Raw genomic sequence first — 6,241 nt, forward strand, 5'->3', positions numbered from 1 at the left:
GAACTCAGTGCCAGGAATTGAGGCGCCAAGGACTAGCTGAAAGAGAAAGACCCGAGAGAGCGAGATAAATGTGTGACTTGGATCAGTGAGAGGTTTTGAAATAAAGGAATGGAATTTACACTATCAGCTCTTCATGGCATCGTTTTGCACAGCAGAATCTATCTAATTGCTTTTCAGAAAGTAAATGCTAAAATATCAGTAGGTAATACCCCAGAACTTTACTGTCACATAGAGGTTATGCCCATGTACTGATGTATCCACAGTGAAGTCGGGACTACAGGTAATGAGGCCCTCGTTGGGAACTGTGCTTTGCACTCTGGGATCTGTAACTGTTAAATTCACAAGAGACTCGTCGTGCATGGAGAAGAAACACAGTGACCTGGGAGTTGATCAAAATGACAGCAGCTGATGAGGGGTGACTGAGAGAGATTTGTCAAGTCTTCATTGAAAACCTTTAAGGGTTTTTGTCGTATTTTCACTAAAGGGGAGAAAAAGTGAATCTTGACATGAATAACCCCCCAAATTGACTGGGGCTTATGTTGGAGGTTTGCAGAAATGAAGAACATTTTGTAAGTATGGTGCGTTGGGGTGCGCCAAAATCTGAGTGGAGAACTCTGTTAAACCCTCTGCTGCCAACTGGAATATGGTGGAGTATGTTAGTTTTCCAGTCACACTGGAACTGTCTGTTCTGAACACTGAAAATAAATTGTTTATTTATGTTATAGTATCTTAAAACGAAGCACTAACGGGTAGAGATGTCTTTTTTTTTGTACTAAGTGTAAAGAAAATACTTTTTAGAAACTCTGACTGAAGATGTGTGTCTATTAGAAACTGACCCCCTCCCCCCCCCCCCCCGATCCCTACAACACCTCACCTTTTCTTAAAAAAAGAAGGAAAAAAAGAGTTTCATTGCTACTGGTGTGTTTGACAACAAAAGACATCGTTACAGTGTGTTTCACATTCAGACACCTTGGTTCTATTTAACTGTAGCATAGATTGTTTGCAGTCCTTTTTTTTCTCCAAGCAGTAACATCTATTTGGATTCTTTTGCTATTTCAGTTACGATACAGTAGCAAGAAAACTCATTTAACTACAGAGATCCTTCCTCAATTCATTAAACATGAAAATGATATGTTGCTGGATGTGTTGTCGAGTGCTGCACTGATATTTTCTATTCAGATACGACTCATGAGAATTAAATAAACTCCCATTTGACTCGATTTGGCAGTTCATTGCTAAAATATCAACTGAAGTTGAACCTGCAGTCTGCCTTAATTATTTTTCAAAATATCTGTAGAGCTGTGGTCAGTAAAGCGACTAATACAACTGTACACCCATGCATATAATACCAGTGATAACCAAACCTATAGAGGTGATTATTATTGTATTATTTAGCCTGTTGTGCTGTGAGACAAGATTCTATCTTTTTTTCTTTTTTTTTTTTTAACTTAACACAGGAAACAACCTAGGTCTAATTTACACTCACTATTCAGGTTATAGAGGAATTATGCTCCTGATGAGATAAGCTCTACTCTGCCACAACAATAAAGATGAATTCAATTTATTTTAGAAGATTAGGATATCATTTTTTATCAGTTTTGACATTATTGTACTCACTAAGGTAATATTTGACAGCTGGGAACACAGTGATACAGCTAAATTGGAACAGGTAAAGACAATAGTCTTTACCAGTAGCTGGTCAAACATGAATCAATCTGTCAACTGTGACAATGGACAGTCTGGACAATAATTTTACTGTTTACCTTTGTTTTTCTTCTTCAAAATCACACTTAGCTAACCTCCCTCTTAGAGATCAACAGATCATTTATATTAAACTGGTAAGTATTTGATCAGAATTGACAGAAAGGGTGACCGGAGCTAATAAAATAAATTAGGTGTGTAATTATTTCAAGAGTACCACTGTAGTGACAAGACTCCAGGAACTCCAAGTTGTTCTCCAAGAGGATTGTTAAATGTTACATGTCTGTGTATGAATTGGACAAAAGTGATTGTGGTTAGTATTGGTAAACTTTAGAGGTGAGATTCAAGCTAGCTGTTTCACATGGCTTCCAGTCTGTATGCTAAGCTAACTGCCTACTGACTGTAGTTATAAATGCAACGCACAAACATAAGAGGTTTCGATGTTCTTAACTAAGTGTTGGCAGGAAATTGAGTAGAAGGGCATTTTGCAAAATGTTCAATAATTTCTTTAAATCAAGCAGTGTGAAAGAGGCTAAATTATCTGTAGGTTAACACCTCACTTAGGAAGGGGAGTGTGCACTTTCAGTTCTAACCACTTTTTCCTCATTATTTACGTTGTTGCCATCTAATCAGTTTCAAACTATGATAACGCCTTTTCATCAGGGTAAAAGATCCCGTTTCCTTTGACAAATGAAAAACTCGTGTACAAAGACTGATGTGTTTTTAATGTATTGATGAAATGTATTATGAAACATACAAGAAAGCTTATCCTTCAAGGAATCCACATTCTTCATTTTATTGCTCAATGCCTGTTGGTACAAGACTGTTCCCGCTCAGTGTTCAGTTGTACATATTGACTGTTCCAACAAATATCCAAAGCTATTATTTTCATTAATTCTCCCCCTTCGAAGAAAAACACACTCATTAAATTTGGTCATTGTGTGTGTCCAGGTTTGAAGCCAAACTTTATGTAGAAGTCTGTTATTCAAACATTCCAGCCACGCTTAATATAGTAACTGGCAAACGCGTTAGAAAGCATAAATCGTTAAAAATCAAAAATAAATAAATCAAGCAGTGTGCTGACTTTGACATTATTTTGTACACAGCACATGTTCATAATATGCTGTGGTCTCGCGTCTTGATTGTGGCACGCACGGAACAGAAGTCAATTATCTCTCCGAGCATGGAAAGGAGCTTCTTCTCCATGTCTGTGTCAAGCTGAGATGTGATCAGGAACACAGAGAGGAGGGAAGGAAAAAACACAACAGCTAACGAGGATTATGGAAAAGTTATTTTCCATTAGAATGAATAACATTGCCCGCCCCTTCCTTGTGAAATAAATCCCTTGTTACCCTGCAAAATGTGATTATTCATCAAAGTGGAACTGGATTTTTGTTTAAGGACGCAAATAATTATTTTTTCTTATTTTTTTTACAAATTAAAGGAGAATTCCAGTCATTTTCTAAATAACGCTCTACAGCTCTGGGTCCCCGAGTGCGACCATAGGAAAAGATCCGAGAAAAATATGTGCAGACCGGACCTAGCTGTCCTCCTGCTAACTGCGCTACACTGCAGTTAAACAGCAAAGTAATGGGGGCAGAACTTTAAAACCGTGACTTTGGCCTCTATATAATGCTCAAAATATCCACCAGTTCCTTACCACGCAACACTGAGTGTGCATAACTCCGTTAATATGAGAGAGCAGTGTTAACATGTGTTTTTATCACGTACCTCTGTTTACTCTAGCTTCCTGGGTAGACCTTACTAGTCGACTGTCTAGCTCCAGACTATTTCCATATCAACAAAGACAAAAATGCGAGGAAAACATGGATTTAGGAGGGAAAAAATGATTTTAGATGGGGAAAAATGCAGTTATATTCATATTGATGCTTTACTCCCACCCAAAAACCTTTTTTTTCTCCTAAAACGCATTTGTAGAGATATTTATATAGAGGCCAAAGTCACGGTTAGAAGAACTGCCCCCATAACTTCGCTGTTTAACTGCAGTGTAGCGCAGCTAGCAGGAGGAGAGCTAGGTCCGGTCTGCACATATTTTTCTCGGATTTTTTCCTATGGCCGCACTCAGGGACCAAGAGCTGTAGAGCGTTACTTAGAAAATTACCGGAATTCTGCTTTAACTGGGACTTCTAGTCACAGCACCTGTAACACACAGTGATGAGTGTCTCCCTCATCAATTCAAAGGTTCATCATCTGTGCTGGTCTGAACAGCAGCTCATATCAATATGATGTGGCACAATGACACTCATGACAGACTCAGGACTTATAGGAGGCAGGATGACTGGATAACTAGCTCAACACTCCCTCCAGTCTCTCTCGCTTTCTGTGCTGGCAGAGCCACTAAATGGGGAGAGGAGCCTTCATGCAAATGACCCGACGGATGAATAGGAAGTGGCTCAGTGTGCCTCTTGTTTCTGGACACACAAACAAGAGTGTAGTTCTTTTGTGAGGGTGTTTTTGAGATGGATGGGATGGCTTGATGAAACAAGGAGGTGCATGTGTAGCCGGAAACTGCAAGTGAAAAGAGTGGTTATTTAGAAGAGGAGCTAATTGAGAGTGGTTTTGGAGAAAGAGTGGGTACACCATATAAGTAGGAGCAGCTGTCGGAGCAGGTTTGGGACTGTGTGCAGAGCGTGGTAAAAGAGTTTTCAGATTAGCAATCATTCATCATTTCTCAATCTCTCAGGCCTTCATAAGAGTGGTCTCCAATTAGTATGTGATTTGTATTGTTAATGATGCACATCACATAAAAAAGAAAAAAACATTGGAGTTGATAGATCTGTATTTTTCTGAGGCAGTGATTTTGCAATCCTTCACTAAAACAAAAACTCACATAATTCCTAAATGACCATTTTGTACACTATCACTGTCAGTGGCTCCATCCTGCTCTTTCTATGAAGTGGCTCTGTGAAAGAGAGTCATGCTACTTCATTCATTTGCTGGACGCTCCCTCTTGTCCTCCTGTATGTGAAAAGCATTGTAGGTGGGCAGCAGAGCAGAAGTAAGATGTGTTTTGTTAGTCGTCTGAAGCCCTGGGGACCGGAACCACATAAGCTCCCCATACTATGGCCTGGATTGAGAAAAATAAATCCATTTGTTTCTGACAAACATTTTGTCATTAAAAATATGAGATAGAAAAACATAGTGTGCTGTGTGTGCCTTCTTCTAAAGCAGCTATTGTTTGGGTGTCAGGATCATTAGTTCATTGGGATATGTTCTGCAAGCTAATGCTTCTGGTCTAATTCACACTGGGAGCTATGTGTCCACTTTTCTAATTCAAGGCCCAGTTAGGAGGGAAGGCAGTATATGTCCACTGAAAAAGACGCAGTTTACATCTGCCAAGGCCACGCATCAACTTTATGCAAATTTCAGAGTTCACTGGCAAAACATATCAGGGTTGTCAGTGCTTTGGGAGACCAGGTTAGCTTTAATTGACCCCAAAGAGGATGTGAAGGAGTCATGAGACTGACAGTTCTCATTTTTACAGATTGAAGAGGACGGGGAAGACAGAAAACTGTTAAGTTTGCGCACACAAGTGGTGGTCGCTGACCTCCTCCTTCTGAGAGTTTAGAATGATTTGAACCAGTGAAGTAGATTAGAGCAGGTCAATCCTCCAGAGTGAGTCTGTATATTGTCTCTTTTTCAAAACAGCTTTTTGTTTTGAATTATTTGAGGCTGCCAAAATGTATACCACACAGACCTAGACAGTTTAGAATGTAATACAGGTTTCCCCCCCCCCCCCCCCGTAATTGTATTCCCCTTTTTGTGAAGTGACAAAAGCCCTCCTAAATTCCTTTGCATTAGCTCCATCGCCCTGCCTCCTTTTGTAATTTGTAACTTTGGCAAAGTGAGACAAAGTAAGGAATGTCCAGATCAGAAGCTCGGCCTCTCAGAGATAAGACAAGACTGCAAGAGCGGAGGTGGGAGAGAATCAGGGGTGGCAAAAAAAGAAGAAAAAAAAACAAATGAAAGGATGAAATTAAAAATCCAGGAGTCAGAGGTCTTCTGAGTTGATGCCTGAGCTAAGCCAGACACCGAATGAGGAAAAAAAAGAGAAAAGGATTGTTGTCTTCCAGACACTGCACTTCAATTACAGACTGCTCCTCAGCTGAGGAAAGGGATGTTTAACAGTCCCATGGAAGACGGATTATGGTGGGGCAATCCTTTAAGTCCTGTTTGTTATTCCAGGATGTGAAGGCTTTGGTTAAGGTGACAAAAAAACATGAAAGTACTACTGTGCTAAAAACACCTCTTAGCAGCCATCGTGGACACAAACGCAATCAGTCTTTGTGCTGGTCCCAAACATTAAATTCACAACAAAGCAGAGGGAGTGCACAATGCAGTCCAACGCTGGCCGCACCACAGCCTGCAGCAATTAAGAACGTATAGTCTTTTTATTCATGTGATCGCTCCGAGTGGTGTTTTTCTGTGTTCCTTTAACTTTGTTTTGACTGCTTGTCTTAGTGAAAGACCATCATTTGGAGGTTTCTCATCATCTGTTTGATATTAGTGGTGAGGAACA

This window comes from Trachurus trachurus, assembly GCF_905171665.1.
Source record: "Trachurus trachurus genome assembly, chromosome: 6".
Classification (NCBI taxonomy): domain Eukaryota; kingdom Metazoa; phylum Chordata; class Actinopteri; order Carangiformes; family Carangidae; genus Trachurus; species Trachurus trachurus.